This window comes from Sceloporus occidentalis, unplaced genomic scaffold (assembly GCF_023333645.1).
Source record: "Sceloporus occidentalis isolate IW3139 unplaced genomic scaffold, rSceOcc1.0.p SCAF_2, whole genome shotgun sequence".
NCBI classification, from domain to species: Eukaryota; Metazoa; Chordata; class Lepidosauria; order Squamata; family Phrynosomatidae; genus Sceloporus; species Sceloporus occidentalis.
The window spans coordinates 141,873,041-141,890,834 of NW_028316982.1; the positions used below are offsets into that span (position 1 = coordinate 141,873,041).

The 17,794-nt window shown below is 36.8% G+C and overlaps 1 pseudogene; it reads right to left on the bottom strand.

The window, feature by feature from the left end:
• Positions 1–6,429: 6,429 nt before the first annotated feature.
• On the bottom strand, positions 6,430–6,641 carry LOC149319087 (U2 spliceosomal RNA; annotated as a pseudogene).
• Between the last annotated feature and the right edge of the window lie 11,153 nt (positions 6,642–17,794).

Here is a 17,794-nt window from a genome sequence, read left to right on the forward strand (position 1 = left end):
GAACCATTACCATGGGCACATTTCCATGACTGCACCATTACCACCACCTCACATCCTGGTCATTCATCTCAACAGCAATGATTTAGGCCTATTGAAGGGCAAAGCCCTTATTTTTCAGGTTATATTTGACCTCTGATCCATTTTGTACTGTTAGCTTTGTGTTCAAATAGTACTGTTGACAGTGTTGCCCCAAAAAGTTTGGAGTTGTGGGGGTGATAGTTTGCTTAACAGGGTTCATTGTAGAGCCAATAATAAGATTCATAATGTCCTGGATCATGGGTTGGGCCATTATATATCTCATCCAGACATTGTCTTGTAGCGGCCTGAATTATACAGGTCAGATGGTATTCATTTAAGGGATGAAAATAATGAAACTTTTCTTGGAGATCTCCAAAAGGTATTGCAGGCTCGCTTAGCCAGCCTGGTGGGGGATAGAGGCTAAGTAGATGCTTGCCCCATATCTGTAGCAGTTGTTGGGGGGAGAATTAGAGGTCAGGTGAACACCTATGCCACCCACTTGAGGTGAAGGTAGCTCTCTTAAACGTCCTCCTTAGATCTTGCAACTAAGATGGGAGGAAGAGAGACCTTCCTTAGGGCTGACCTGGGACATAAACCACAGCCAGGTCCTGTGAGTTCACTGAGGAAATCTGAGGTTTGCGTTCCAGATGCAAGCTGGCTGGAGAGCAACCTAGTCATGGTTTCTCCTCGAAGCTCAGGTGTTTCACCCAGGGGAAGCTGAGGAGACGGTCTTAGGCCACCTGCCATAGCTGCCCTCTCACCAGGCTGCTCCTTTCAGTTTTGCAGGTTATATAAAAAACAGTTAAATTGATTAATTAATTAAATAAAGTGGCCCAATTTTCAACCCAAGTATGTGTCTGGTCTCTTTATTTCAAGTTGGACAGCAATCAGCGTGTATAAAGGGATGGAATGAGTCAAATCAAACTAAAATCAAAGCGTGGAAGCCCCTTGGCATAACTGAGGTGAACACATACATAACTTGAAGTTTAAGTGAAATTGTGCTATCCAGACCAACAATAAATCTGAACAGAGGAGGAATGAGTCTCTGAATATCCAACAACAAGCAAAAAAACATCAAAATCTAGACACTAAATTGTAGAGACACTGATAAAATTGTACCTTTCAGGACATGTGGTTTAAGTCCTTAGAAAAAGGAGGTGCTTCTTCCTGATATAGCTGGGAAATGAATTAATCCATTCTGAGATATATCAAAGAATTTTAAAAACACTAAGAATGAAATATAGATTTGTAACTTGGTGGGAAAAGAAAAGATTATGATGTATTCAGTGCAATTGATGCAGAAATTTTCAATGTGATTTTCAAAAGCCTAAACAAAATGCTGGTAATTTTTTTATAAAAAGAATTCTGAATAATTTGTGCTAGAAATAAGACAAAGGTTAATTATGAACACTTTTCTTTTATTGGCACACATGCTGTGCTTTATTCTGATACTTTTTCTACAATATTTCTACAATAGCTCTCCCTAGTGGAGGCAGGAATGTTTGAGTACAACAGGTAAATGATATTTCTTTTGATCTGTTAATATGAGTGCATTAATATTAGGCATTGATAAACTCTAAATAGCTATCAGTTTAATTGCTATAACACTAAAAGAGATAACATTTTGTTCAGTATATTATAATGCAAGGTCTTTGTCACATACATCTACAGATCTTGGATAAAGTACTAGGACTGCCAGATGGTTTTTCAGTCTTTCAGTTTGAAAAATGATACCACAACATCAAATTCCCATTCTTACTTTCCCACTTTTTTGGTGATTTTAAAGGAGAATTTTCCTGGGAAATGCACAATAATTTGTGTTTCCTAAATAAGCAAATCTTTACTTATCTTATTCTCACATCAAATAATGATTCATTTCAAATTTCTTCCTGCATATCAGAATTCTGCGAGTTTGGCATATTTTTTAAATTATTCTCCACATAGGGACAGTTTTCTGTGAAAAAAGTCACTGCATAAGACTTTTTTTTTACTAAACACTATTTTTTTTACAAAATACACTGTGCATTTTTTAATTGTCTGACAATAAAAATTCCATAGCAGTTTTCAGTGCCCTGTCTCACTGTGTGAAGACACAGTTTTAGATAAGGACAAGAAAACTTGTGAGTAGTCTTTACATTGCTAATATTTTTCTTTAAAAAGCAAATAAACAGCAAGTGCATTTCCAAGCACATCATAAAATGAACATGTACCAGAATGGAGACAGAAAATCTGGACTTTATTGTTTCCTGAACTATTTTCTATGCAATTCACCCATGTATGAATTTTGTCCAGACTATGGGGCAAAACAGACCACTGCTTTGGATGTCCCACTGCCCCTTTCCTCGCCAGATTGGCAACAGCAAAATGTAGCTCCTTTTAGCACCAGCAAAAAGGTGTCCTTGCCACCAGAGCAGCAGCTTTTCGGTGCTCCTTTGGTGCACCATGTCTAAATGCTGTACCAACAGAGCTCTGTAATGCCCCTGCCAAGCAGTTGGGCAAGCAGTGTGATGCTGGCATGATGCCGTCCTCAGGGTGCACTGCATCAGAACAGCACACCCCCATGCCACCCCCACCCCAGTGCTTCAAGCCAACCTGTTTAGCCCAACTGCACTCTTTCTGTGCAAGAAATAACTTTTTCTGGAGAAAAAAAATGTCTGCATAGAAATATTGGGGGGGGGGGGTTGGGGGGGCAGAAAATATTTCCTGTGTGAAAAAATCTGTTTTCTGTATAAAACAGCCAGATTTTGTACATCCCATTGATTCAATGGTTCTACTTTGTTTGGAACTAGCAAGATAAGATAAGGTAAGAAAGAGAAGAAACTATAGATGACAGATAAAATGTGAAAAATAATAAAGGAAAGAAGAGAAGAAAACAGAAAGGAAATAGGAACAAGCTAAAAACCATGAATGCAACAGTTCAACAGCTAGTCATAAAGAAAAAAAGGACTACAATGAGCAGTACAGCAAAATAGAAGATAATAAGAAAAAGGGGAGAATGAGAGACCTTTTCCACAAGATCAGGGAAATCAAAGGAAAGTTCAAACCAAGGACTGTGACACTATTATAATAAAAATAATTCAAATTAAGACCAGGAGGAATAAAAAGATGATAGATGCAATACACAGAAGAGCAATATAAAAAAAGATGACAGAATTAAAGACACATGGAATGGAACGAAGAGCCACATGAAAATGAACCCCAAATTCTAAAGAACAGGGTAGAAGCTGCAATAAGAAAAAGTGTGGTGGAGTCTCCTTCTTTGGAGGTCTTTAAGCAGAGGCTGGATGGTCATCTGTCAGTTATGCTTTCATTGAGATTTCCTGCATGGTAGGGGTTGGACTGGATGGCCCTTGTGGTCTCTTCCAACTCTACGATTCTATGATTCTATGGTTTAAAGGGCAAATCCAAAAGAGCAGTCCAGGTCCAGTTTCAGACAAAAAGCAATCAGTCAAGGTTCAAGGCAACAACAAGGTGTTTCCTAAGGCATAAAGAATGGTTGTCAGCTATGGTGGATCAAGGGAGTTTCTGGGATATTTATAGCCCATTAGGGTCTTGCAAGTGTTCTGGCTTAGCAGCCTGCCTCCTACTTAACTGCAGATAATGCCATTGTCTCTCTTCCTCTCTGTAAGAGTAGGCAGTGGTAATTCTGGCATGGGTGGAGGGAAACCTTGTTCCTGGAAACCAGGTCCTGGCACTGGCTGCATGTTTAGCTTAGAGGCTTCTGTGGTGGCTGTAGTTCTGGCATGTTTCATGGGCTCTCGGCCTCTTCCTCAGACTCAGAGATTTCCTGAAAGTCTCCTAGAGGCAGGGCATGTCCAAAGGAGGGCGACTAAAATGATCAAGGGTCTGGAAACCATGCCCTATGAGGAATGCCTTAGGGAGCTGGGTACGTTTAGCCTGGAGAAAAGAAGGTTAAGAGATGATATGATAGCCCTGTTTAAATATTTGAAGGGATGTCATATTGAGGAGGGAGCAAGCTTGTTTTCTGCCGGTCCAGAGACTAGGACCTGGAGCAATGGATGCAAGCTCCAGGAAAAGAGATTCCACCTCAACATTAGGGGGAACTTCCTGACAGTAAGGGCTGTTCAACAGTGGAACAAACTTCCTCGGAGTGTAGTGGAGTCTCCCTCCTTCGAGGTCTTCAAATGGAGGCTGGATGGCCATCTGTCGGGGATGCTTTGATTTGGATTTCCTGCATGGCAGGAGGTTGGACTGGATGGCCCTTGTGATCTCTTCCAACTCTATTATTCTATGATTCATGACAGGCACTGCAGAGGAAGAAAGAGGATACCAACTTCTGCAGTACCCGAAAAAGCTGTTTTGAGGGAAATTTACTCATGTGTATGTACCTAAAAGAATGGCAGACATTCATTCAAGGTAGTGGTGGTGAAATATCAAATATGGCTAGCACAGAAAACCTCAATTGCTGACTGATTTCATAAACTTGTTTTAAAAAATGAAATGGTCATTTAAATTTTCCAACAGGAGGTATGAAGATTAAGATTTCAGAATGCTGATTCAAATACAGGATCCATATCACGACAAACTGGATATGAATCAGTCCCAACTAAATCAGGGCATAATCCACATGATACAGCCTTAGTTTATGAGTTTCCTCTGAAATCTTATAGCAAATAAAACAAGGTAGTCCATTCTTCTCAGGAACTGACAATCTAATTTTTGACAAAAGATTACAGACACAAGAAATGAGTAAGTTAATCTTCACCAACTGACAGTGTTTGACACTTTTAGGATCTCTCATTTAGAAGTGAATAACAGAGGCTATGAGTGGCAGTGTGAGTAATAAATTTTCTTTTCAAAATTCTAGAGTTAGTGTAGGACTATAAAGTGACAGCTGTGTTTGGTCAAAATTGGTAGCTACCTGGTTGCTGCCTCCTGGGAAACAACACCCTCCCTCTGCCTTTCTATGTATATAGACAAATTTGAATTCCTTTGTTGATTGTAGATAATGCAATGTCAATTTTGTGAAACTTTCATGATCTGTGATCACAGATGAGTGTGATGCCCCCACCTTATTTTGAGCTGTACTAAATAATACAGCTGGGTGCATGTCGGTATAGGGATTGAGGTGCATGGAAAACTCATTACAGAGTTCAGGATCCCCAGGTGAACACTTTATAAAGCGTATGATCTAGACACAAAAAACATTTTTCTCTAAATGTGTTTTCTAAACTATGCTTGTTAATATCCACCAGATGTCAGTATAAGCTTGCAAAAACGGTACTCTTACTAGTGACAGACCTTGGACTAGCTGTATTATTTCACCCTCAGAGGAAGGCAATATAAAACCCTTCTGAACAAATCTTGCCAAGATCATCCTTAAAAGATTGATCTTACCACCACCATAAGTTGGAAATGACTTGAAAGTACACAACAAGTGTTCAGCTTGGAATATTATCTTTTTAAAACATTTCTGCTAGTAACAGAAGAGGTTCAAGTATGTGTGACATAGAATTCCGAAGGAGATGATAAAACATGGAGTGCATTTATCCCTGGGACAACTTATCTCTTTTGGTAATAAAACTGTTTAAGAAAATTACTTCTCCCTTTAAAAATGTAAAATTGGACTCATGTGGAAGAGAAGTACTGAAAGTTTATGCTTTCTTGCTTGACTAAAACACAGTGTCCTATTAAATGTGAACTTGCAAGACTGGTTTATTCTGTCTCTAGCTAGTTGGTATATCATTATCTCAAATGTAGACAAAATCTGTACTGCTCTGTTTTGTTTTTAATATGAATCATATTAAAAATTTGTTTTTAATATGATTGTTTATTAAATTATTTTTATAATTTAGATACTGACAGATGCAATCATCTTGGTTCAGAGGGAAATGGAAATGGAAGTCCATCCCCTTCCCATCCATTCATAACTACATTAGTTTGTTTGCTTCACCATTCTTTAATCTACCCACTACTAAGCAGCAGCAGCCTCTCCTAGGCCTTGGCAGCTATAAGGAGATATTTACAGTGTAATAGCTTGGGCATTATCAAAAAAGAGACATATGCGAGAGCATGCCATACTTATATGTGCATATGTCTCTAGCAGGATCCTGGTTATTGTGTGTTAGCTGTATTTTCTTTAAATTCATTTCATAAGATGTCTTATGTCCTGCATTGGAAGAAAGATAAAATACCTGCCCATTTACTGAGATCCTTCTTATGGCAACTTTTTTCTCATAGTAGCATAATATTGACTGTAAACAGAAATTTCTCCATAGTAGCATTCCATTTGAGGAATATCTCATGCAAGGACACTCATATAACAGCAACATTCTTATCCTTTAAGCATTGGATTAAGATATTTATATTCCTGTGAACATATGACAGATTTTTGTTTACCACTCCTTTTCTGACTCATTTTTAATTGGAGTGAAACATAATGTTTCATTTTTTTCCTGCACCATTCCTAGAGACACTGCAATACCAGGTTGATGCATGGAGTGGATGGAGCAAGCTCCTATTCCATCACCCAGCTCCAAAACCCATTTAATATATAGTCCTCAAATAGAGGACATATCAGATATTAAACTGATAAGAACAAATTCATCTTTTATGACAGTGTGTTCATTGTGTTCCTAACTTTTAGGGTACTCTGAAGGTATTTTTCAATTATATATGTAGGATATGTGTCTATAACACTGGAGGCATTGGTGGTGAAAAGGATAAAGGCATAATTTTACTCAGAAGAATGATAATATTGTGTGTTTATTTGCACATAAAGAAATCAATTTGATCTGATCTAAATGTTGGATAAATAAGGTGGTGTTGTAACATAAAAATCTTTGTACATTATGTTCTCCAATACAAGAAACAAAAATGTTACAATTTTCTTCCTAAATTAAATGAAACTGTAGAAAATTGTGCAGTTTTCAAAGATTATTTACAATCTCAAACTTATGCTGGCATGTTAATGGGGTCTATTTGCACATAAAATAAAATAAAAAGTTTCTTACCAAGAAAACAGAATTTCTTGCATAGGAAAGCCTGTATTCTGTGCATAAAATATGGCTTCCTGCAAAGGAATGTGTAAAAAATATTTGTGCAGAAAAACTCCCAATTTGCAAAGATTCTTGTCCATCCCTGAGAGCCCCTTAAACAATTTATGAATATTTTCAAATATTCTTTACATCCATATTTTAAGAAGTGAGTAGTTAAGCAAATTTCATACTACAATAATCAGGCATTCAAATGACTGGATTAACCTCCCCTCCAACTGCTATCTTACATTTTATAATATTACCGGCACTTAAATATCCTTCTCTTTCCCAGGGGAGTTAGTTCAAATTGAAGCAGATCTTGCTACCAGAGATAATGCTTCCATTAAAATGCTTATTATTATTATTATTGACTAGAATTTTAGCTATTTTTTTCTTAAGTACAAGAAATAAAACAATTCTCAACTGACAAGATGGCATTCTTTTCAGAATCTGGATAACTGCAGTATCCATGCTCTAGCCCATTTACTGTCTGCATAAGCAATTCCTAATGTCCCTTATCTTTCTATTTGGTAGATGTAAGTAGATATGAAATCCTGCTTGATGACACTTGTTTTCATCTTCAGTTTAGTCTATTTCTGTGGTTGCCAAATGTATACCACCACATAACAATGTTCTCTTATTTCCTTGTATTTTTATATAAATCTCAAGATATTGTCTACTAAAAGATTTAGGCAGGCAATCAAACTCTTAGAGTTCCAACATAAAGATGTCAATCCAGACTTCATTGTATGAATCTTCATCTCTACAGGCATTCTAAATATCTTGTACTCAACGCCAAACACCTGGCAGGTAAGAAGGGAGATATGTGGCCATTTTAGCATACAGAAAACCCCCCACAAGTAATTAAGCCAAGCATCTGAACTTCCCTTTTAGTGAGGCAATATAGTGACCTAAAGGTTTGCTTTGTGAGAAAATATGGCTTTGGGCTTGTGATGATGAAGTCTGGTGACTAACAGGAATTATTAGACATGAAGGGAGTAGAAAGAATAATAGAATCAGAGAGTTGGAAGAGACCACAAGAGCCATCCAGTCCAATGCTCTGCCATGGATGAAGGCACAATCAAAGCACTCCCATCAAATGGTCATCCAGCCTCTGTTTGTAAACCTTTAAAGAAGGAGACTCCATCACTCTCCAGGGCAGTGGATTCCACTGTCAAACATCTCTTACTGTCAGGAAGTTCTTCCTAATGTTTAGGTGGAATATTTTCCCCTGTAGTTTGAATCCATTGCTATGTGTCCTAGTTTCTAGAGCAGCAGAAATAAGCTTATTCCATTCTCAATATGACATCTCTTCAAATATTTAAACATGGCTATCATGTCACCTTAACCACTCTCCTCTCCAGACTAAACATACCAAGCTCCCCATAGGTCAAGGCTTTGAGATTCTTCACTATTTTGGTTACCCTCCTCTGTACATGCTCCTGTTTGTCAACATCCTTTTATGAACTGTGGTGCCCAGAACTGGACACAATATTCCAGGTGAGGTCTGCCCAAAGCAGAATAAAGTGGAACTAATATTTCCCTCAATCTAGACACTACACTCCTATTGATGCAGCCTAGCATTACATTAGCTTTCTTAGCTGCTGCATCACATTGCTGATTAATGTTCAGCCTCTGGTCCATTAAGAGGGTGTACAGACCAGTACTTTATGCCAACCTGCACCTGAACGAGGGCTGCAGTAGGGCCATGCCCCATGATGATGTCCTTACGCAAACAGTGCTGATCACGAGGTGCATCATGACACCGCACTGGGGCAATTATGACATCCTTTCTATGGTGCAAATAGGAGCCATGTTTCACAGCTTCTTTTTACACTGGGTTGGGAGCATGGCATGTGATTGCCACATCCCCAACCCAGTGCTTCCAGGCGCAGCACAGAGCCATCCCTTACTGGGCTGTCTGTACAGCCTCTAAGATTGCTAGATCCTTTTCACATGTATTGCTTCCAAGCCAGGTGTCCCCCTAACTTATATACAAGGCTTTTGGGTTTTTTTAATTTATTTTTTTGCCTGAATGTAATAACTTACATTTTTTTCCCTATTGAAATTCATTTTGTTAGATTTGGTCCAACTCTACCATTTGTTAAAGTCATTTTGAATTCTAATCCTGTCCTCCAGTATATTGGCTACCTTCCTAATTTAGCATCATTTGCAAATTTTATATCCATGCCACTATTCCATCATCCAAGTCATTAATAAAGATTTTGAATTGCACTGGCCCAGGACAGAACCCTGTTAGCCACTTCTAGCTGTCTCTGCAGGATGGAATGAAGCCATTGGTGAGCACCCTTTCGGTTTGGTGTGTCAACCAACTACAAATCCACAATATATATATAGTGGTTCCCATGTATAAAAAAGGGAACAATAAGGAGCCTAGTAATTGTAGACCTATTCGTTTAATAGATATTGTTGCCAAAATTTACTCCAAGTTCCTCTTGAACAGACTTGGAATGTCTGAAAAGGGCATTTTAACAGAAGAACAAGCAAGCTTTAGGCAAAATCAATCCACCATTGATATCTGTTTTATTCTAAATAACATGATTGCCAAATATCCCAGCAAAGGGAAACATTTATGTGCTGCTTTTATCGACCTTTCTGCAGCTTTTGATACAGTGAATAGAGAAATACTTTGGAACAAATTGATCACCTTTACAACTGAATCGAGATTGTTGTTATTGATTAAAGCCTTATATACAGGCACATGTTTGACAGTGCAATTTGGGATAAATGGTGCCATGACAAATAGGATTGATACACAAAAGTGGTAAGACAATGGTGTTTATTAGCACCAATGTTATTTAATCTGTATATTAATCTGCCAGGGGAATTGAAGGACTTTGCATTCAATATGCCCAAAGTCTTAAACACATCTTGTAATATTTTGCTTTATGCTGATGATATGATGTTGTTATCATATTCAGAAGTTGGTCTTCATAGACTGTTAAGAAGACTTAGCTCTTATTGCCAGGATGATTTTCTAACCATCAATAAATCTAAGTTAAACATAGTGGTGTTTGGAAAAAGACAGCAGAGATATAGAAGGTAATTAGAGGGAGGGGTAATAGAACAAGTGAATACCTTTTCTTATCTCGGAGTAATTTTCTCTGAGAATGGATCTTGGTCCTATCATCATCAAAGAATTTCACTCAGAGCAAAGGCACACATTAATCTTATACTTAAACTTAAAGCACACAATTATCCTGGCACATTAACCCCAATAATTAAAGTATATAAAGCCAAGGTTACACCTATGCTTTTATATGCAGCAGAAGTTTGGGGTCTGGCAGTTTGGCAGTTACAACCAAAATAGAAATCTATTCAATCTACTTCCAAGAATGTGTCTTTTAGAACAGTTAAAATCACATCCACAGTCTTCTTGGACTATGTAACTAACAAACTTTACCAGTTGTTGTCTCCCTGTAACTTGTACATTTAGTGATCAAGTAAAAAGGGCACAATAATCTTGGATATTGAGGCTCAAAAGGATATAGCCACACTTCTTAAGGTAGGCAACCTAAAATGGCTGAGCTGATATAAACAGACCTTTCAAATAGCTAACTATTTAAGAATACAAATGCCAAAACACCTTAGGGAGGCATTTACTTGAGCTTGACACTATGGTAAGATATGGGAAATTTAATGGCACCCCTTATATTGAGTGAGCCTGTATTTGTGGAGAGCATGAAATTAAAGATATAGCACATATACTATTTAAGTGCAAATTGTATCAGCGGGTAAGAGATTTGTATCTCGGACCCTGTATTAAGCAAACAATGCGTCGGTATACCCATATTAGAACAACATATTTTATGAATGGTTAAGAATAAAAATTTCTCTCATGACAGCTCTGTATTTAAGCAATGATTCATCTGAGATTTTCATATGTGGGGTTGATTGGGGTAAAATGTAGGGGTGATGAAGAAATATGATGTATAAATTCACCTTCATTATACTTATTTAACATATTTTTGTCTATTGTATTTATATTTTTACTCATTTATTTTTATATCCTTTTTATTTAACCATTTATATAGAGTTTTTATACAGAGTGTAATATAGTTTTTGTTGTATTTGCTGTATTTTGAGATGGCCCATGGGCTAATGAATAAACATTGTTGTTGCATTCATCCTTAATTATGTCTTTGACGTCTGTCCACAGTTCTTCAGGTTCCCAGCTGATTATATTCAATAGTTGAAATCTGGTTTTTACATTGTCCTTGAATTCATCTGAAATGTTATTCAGGTCATATTACTGCTTTTAAAATGGCCTAAAATCATTTTTTCGGTTGAAAAAAAACCTTCATGCAAATTTGAGGGGGTTCTGCACCAGCTAAAATAGCATGCAGAAAGGAAGGAAGGAAGTGCCTAAAGTGGCAGCCATAATGTCATGCTGTGCCTTTGTGGAGCCCTCAGGGGGCAGAGAACAAGGCACTGCCGTTCTGAAACTGGAGTGTAGTGCAACCTCCCAGAGGATATTTTCTTCATTGCTCCCAGACTGTGTAATGGCTTGCCGGAAGAGATTCGTCAAATCACATGCTTAGACAGCTTTAAAAAAGCTGTTAAGATGGATCTCTTCCGGCAGGCCTTCCCTGAATAGAATGACTCAGCTATGAATAAATTCTCCCCCTCTGATGTAGTATGCCACCACTATGCCCATTGGATTATTGGTCTGTTGACAATACTCTATTTTAATATATCAATTTTAGTTCAATCAATCAAAGCCTTTATTACAGTTAACAAACCATAAGCCAAAATGACGACAACACAGTTACAACAAAACTATCAATTTTAATTGTATTATGTTTAATTCTTTTTTAAGGGGGAGGTAGATAATGTATCGTATACGTATCATGTATTGTATATTGGTGCTGTTTTAATATGTAAGCTACTTGGATTGCCCTGTAGCAGAAAAGCGGGATACAAATAAAGTTTTATTATTATTTATTGTTATTACCCATCCTGTTGTATATGTAAGTATGAAGTTTTGAGAAATTTCATTTGTAAACTTGAAGGAACAGGAAAATTTAAATTAGTAAGAACAGTTTTGCTTTACAAATAAGACAATATCTGCCAATATGTACAGTATCTGTGGCACAGCAGCAGCCTGAAAGGTTAAAAATATGACTCTTCTCCAATTTATTTATTTTTAATTGTGCTCTGTCCCTCTGGGACTTTATAATTTAGCCAAATCAGTATAAAAGCACTATTTCCAGTCCTAAAGTAGTTATTTCTGTTTGCTGACTGAGGAAAAGGCTTTCTCTTCTATTCTGTAAAAATGTTTACAGATGATGCAGTTTCTTGAGTGTAACAGTGCTATAGAATAGATAATATGCCTGACAAGAATTTTGTTTACATGTGTTTTGACTTAAGTTACATAAAAGAAGCATACAAAACAAAACTGTACTTGAATCAGCTCAAATAACTATTGCTAATGATATTTGGGGTCAGGGACGAGGGAGTCAAGTACAACTACAGTAATAAAGAAACTATAACAGTTTGATTTTCCTATTAACCTTTCATGAAGAAGTTAAGCTATTTTTGGGCATTGTATTACTGCTCACAGGTGGACATAGCTGGGAAAAGTTATTTCTATATAAGAAAAAGCTAATACAGCTCTTTTCACAAAACAATTGCAAATGGCTATAAGGTTTCATCCTCTGAAGAAAAAACTAATCAGAAAGAGAACAAGGAGAGAGTGTGAACACTAAGAAAAAATGCTGAGAATGGGCCAGATATCTAGGGAAAGGAAGGAGAAGAAGAAGAATATGTTTTACAGACAAGGTAGCTGTAATAAAATTTGACCATGGAGAAAGAGTTCTAATAGTATGGTACAGTTATGGGCAATACCTCTGAAACAAATCATTTGTTTAATTGCAGAAAGATTTGTAGATGGATTCTCCAATGACAGATATGACATTTTTCATAACATCACATTTTAAAACACTACATTGTCAGTAGAGAAAATATGTTAGAAAATATAAGATTAGAGATGGGATCATGGAATTTTGAGCAAAGCAATGGCAGGGGAAGAGGCCTAATGGTAGAAACGCTGTTGCTACTCTAATATTCTGTTATTGTTTCTTTAGTCATTGTATTGACCACACTTGTCCGCTTCCTTCAAAGAGCAGAGAGGAGTTTGGATCTGGTTGTCAACTAGCCTCTTAGCCAAAATGCTTCCTCAGGCAGATCTCCTTGGTTTTACCAGTAGAACCAGATTCACATATTTCCAGATCATCTTCTAATGAATGTTCAAGGAGCCCAATCTCATGCATGCTGACTTTTTTCATTTAATGTCCACTGTGTTCACTTTAATTTATTACAAAGAAATTGTGCACATGGTTCCCATTTTATTATTCCAAAATAAAATTGTAATTACCTATTTTATTTGTAGGTAGTCTTGCTGCTAGGAAGTGTTGCTGGTGTAGGAATGAGGCATGGGCTTCTTTCTATTTCAACTCTTTTTTGTCTTCAAATGCTGAGAGATGCATCTCTTACAACAATGAACATTATTATTGCTTTTGTTTTTGTTGTTGTTGTTTGGCTTTTCCTCCAAAGTTGGGACAAAAGCAGCTTTTAAATTAAAAGAACAATACAACTAAATAACACAAAAGTGGGCATCTAGCTACCACTAACTACTGATCTGATTATCTTTCAGTTTCAACTTTATTGCGCTTGTGCAAACTACACTCGCAGATTCTGCATGCCCTTGTTCCATATTAGGTTGTGAGATTTTTAAATTATTTTTTCCACAGAAAATCTCACACATTATTATGATTTTTCCCCTTCTACAGACATTTTATATGTACATTTTTCTTAATACATAACAGCCCCCCCCCCCAATTGCTGTGTGTTTTCACATATTTCAGTCAATGGGGAAATGTATATATGAGGGAAATGCTATGTATATTTTTCTATGCATTTGTATTTTTTAAAATTTCAGTTGTGTGAATTTTAGCCCTTTGCATTTTCATAATTACACATGGTTTTCTGTGAGCGCTGTAAATATACACATTCCTGAGGCAAGTGGTAAATTTTACTGCAGTAAGTCTCAACAGGGGTAAAACCACTTTAAAGACATTCAGATCCATTAGAATTATTTTCCGACCTTTCTTTTAAGCATATTCAACGAAATCTCCCTCCATCATTAAATAGTTCAAAAGGGCATTTTAAATGTCAGGATAGATTATATGTGTGTGTTTTTCCCCTGTTGATTCCTCTGTGTGAGTTTATTTCTTCCCTCCTTCCTTCCTTGCTCATATTGACCCTCTGTGACTTAGAACAAAATCAATTAGAACAATTTAAAATACAAGAGAATAAAAACTTACAGCAATAATGTTTTTCTTGAAAACATGTACATTCAAAGAAATATACATTTGGTGAAAATGTATCAACATACAGAATTGCAAATGAAGTTGAAGTTTGGGGAATGGCAAAGTTGAGAGAGGGAGCTGATACTCTGGTTCCTTTGGTTGGGAAACTGCTCATTTTGTCATATTAAAAAAAGAACAGATCAAAATGTTCCAGGCATTAGGACTATAGTTTAGGTCTTCATGCTGTGATGTCACAAACATGTCTATTTTCCTTGTTCCTCATGACATTCTCTCATTACAGGCATTGTAACACTGTTCTAGTTCAAGAGAATTTGTGCTCTTTTAAAATAAACCATACAGTGATAAGTAGACATATATTAACCTATGCATTCATGAGCCACTTACCTGTCATATCCACAGCTTGTAAATCACACACAAACAAACAAATCACAAATGAATGAAGCTCATCAAAGAACCATTTCTATACAGCTCTCTACAGATGATAACTTCTTTAGGGAACAGGTCACTTTTGAAATGTGAGGTATCTTCTATTTGAAGGTTTTAACCATACAAATCCCTCTCTTAAAAGGTGGAAGAAAAGAACTTGTAATTCTTATTGACTTAGAAAAATGTCAACAATTCAGGCACCAATAGTGGTGCATCCTGTTGGTTCATTAATATCAACCTGGAGATCAACAACAGCAAACCTTAAAGATGACCACATGCCTTGCTGTTTCCACTAGGTCTTCCAGGGTCCAGAAGGGTGGGAAAAAAAGAAAAGAAGGGGAGACAACTAAATCCTCTCATGCACTATAGATGACTGCACTATAAAATTTAAGTAGTGGACACCGCTATTCTGGAATTACATGTATCTGTGTAGTAGTGATGTCATCCAGTTTTACTCATTTCTACAATGAGGGGAAGCCATTTACTCCAAATTAATGAGACCAGAATAATAAAGTGGGCCCTGCATTTTTAGATTCCCATCTCAGAATGCATATAGGCACTTACATAGTAGTTATAAGCCCTCTTAATTTGTTTTAATGCACTGGTTGCTGCAAAAAAAAAAATCAATATGGTTGTCAAGGTGATAATCCTTAAGGAACAAAGAGTTCACTGTGGATGGATATTTTTTTTCTTAAAGGATTAGCTGTGTTAATAAAAGAGGGTTAAGGGTTTTCTTCCACTGTTCAGACATTTACCTATGTCCAGAAAATACATTTATTTATCCCAAAGGCAGTTTCCTTCATCAACTGTCATAACAATAGTCTTTTAGATAAGGTACTTTATCTGAAGCATCCTTCAGGGTAACACAAGAAACCTTATCATGTACATGAAGTCTCAGATTGCATTTCCACCAAATTCCTCCTAGTGAAAATTTTTGGACAATTTTGTTGGTTTCTAGCCTAAGCTATGTTTCAGGGAAAGTTAAAGCACTGGGACCATTTCTGAAGGATCCCCAGTGATGTGATTTCCCCTTCCTAACCAAGGTGTAGGGACCTGAGGCAAGAAATCCTACAGGTCCCTTTTGTCACTTGCAACTGAAATACTATAATAATAGATTACATAATTCTCATCATTCTCCTCTTTGTGATATTCACTTTGGAGTTTATCCAGAAGTAATCCAGAATAGATTCATAAAGAAAATGCTAGACCTTTCACTAGGTACACCTGCAGCCTTTTTGAGGGTAAAACACTGGTCTGCATAATATTGAATCTAGAGTGAATAAAACTACATTTCAGTACCTATAGAATAATAGAGTTGGAAGAGATCACAAGGGCCATCCAGTCTAGCCCCTTGCCAGGCAGAAATGCACATTCCTGGTGCAGAAACAATGAAATGGTGGACTGAAGACTGAACTGAATTTGGAAAGTGATGGGCAAAGGCAAGATATGAAGACCGAATTGCATTCAGTCTCTATACAGGAGGAGGCTATGCTTGCTTTTTTATCGAGCTTTAACCAAGAAATTAAGCAATTCCATTCATTTCTGAAGAGATATTATTAATAATAACCTTTCTTCTTGGCAACTTGTTGCCAATAAAGAAAAATATCATCAAGCTCTAAGGTATCAGCTAGCCATCCTTGAAGAAGGTCTTTGCAGAATTAAGATTCCAACAGATGCCATCTGCCTATTTGAATGGCAGATATATTCATATTTCTGCAAATTTGTATTCATGGAAATGGTTGTGTGGATGGAAATGGATTAAGTACATTATTTACTCAGCTGGTCATTGTACGCCCATCTCAAACAGCATTTTTTGTCTCATTGTGTGTTCTTGTGTAGTAGGTGAGCAACATATGACTTAGTAATCCACCAGCTATTGATCAAACACTAGGACATATTGTGTAGCATCCTATGTGACTGCAGGTAAAATGTAAGTGCAAAGACCTTTGTTGAGACAATATTGGAGAGTCAAAGATCTGAAAGAATTTATTTCTTGAGTAATTTTGCCATGTTTTGAACATGATTGTTTTAAAATAGATCATGTAGTATGTAACTGCTCTTTGTGCTTTCTGATTTGTTTATGCTAATGGATATCATTTTTTGAGAGCGGTATATTTGTCTCATCCAAGGTCCTTCTATTCCTAAATTTTGAAGTATGTTTCATAACATTAAAGTCTCAATTGAACATGCAGCTTCTTCCCTCCCTTCCCTCCCCCACTGTTTCCTGGCAGACTATATTTTTGGCTTTGCTGGCAGTCAGTCTCTTCTATTTTGTCACATTTTAAATGGCCTACAGCTAAGTGCTAAAAAAATATTGTGAGATTATGGCTCTCTTACAGTTCATACTGTTTAAAACTGTTAAATTGGTTTTACTTGTATGTCACAATGGGATGCAACGACACAGGGCAGAATATAAAGATGATGATGATGATGATGATGATGATGATGATGATGATGATGATGATGGCCAAAAGTAACTTCTTACTAGTAATTTATTACCTGTAACATAATACTTCCAAGCTCTGTTTTTAATGATGGGATGCTGAAGGGATGAAAAAGGAGATATGTGTTTTAATGTTTAAAAAAAGAAAGGAAAGGAAAGGAAAGGAAAGGAAAGGAAAGGAAAGGAAAGGAAATACCCTGGAATGCTGAAGAACAATTCAAATATAGTACTATGTGCAGATTCTCAAAATGGAAGCTATGTGTCTAGCCACACAGCCCTCTCTCCTTCCATGAAGCTTCACTGCACATTTCTTCTTCTTTTTAATTTTTTAAAATTTTTATTTTAACAATCACCATTCACAATTAAATTTCACACAGTACATCCATACAAAGAATTAATCATCATCTAGTGTTTCTATATTCTTCGCCCTCACCCCTAACCTTGTCTCTCCCTCATTCTCACTCTAGCTCTAACCTACTAAGTTCAACCCTACCTCTATCTCTATTACCCATTAGGTCCTATGAGCCCTCTCCTATCATTCTACCATTCATCTCTCC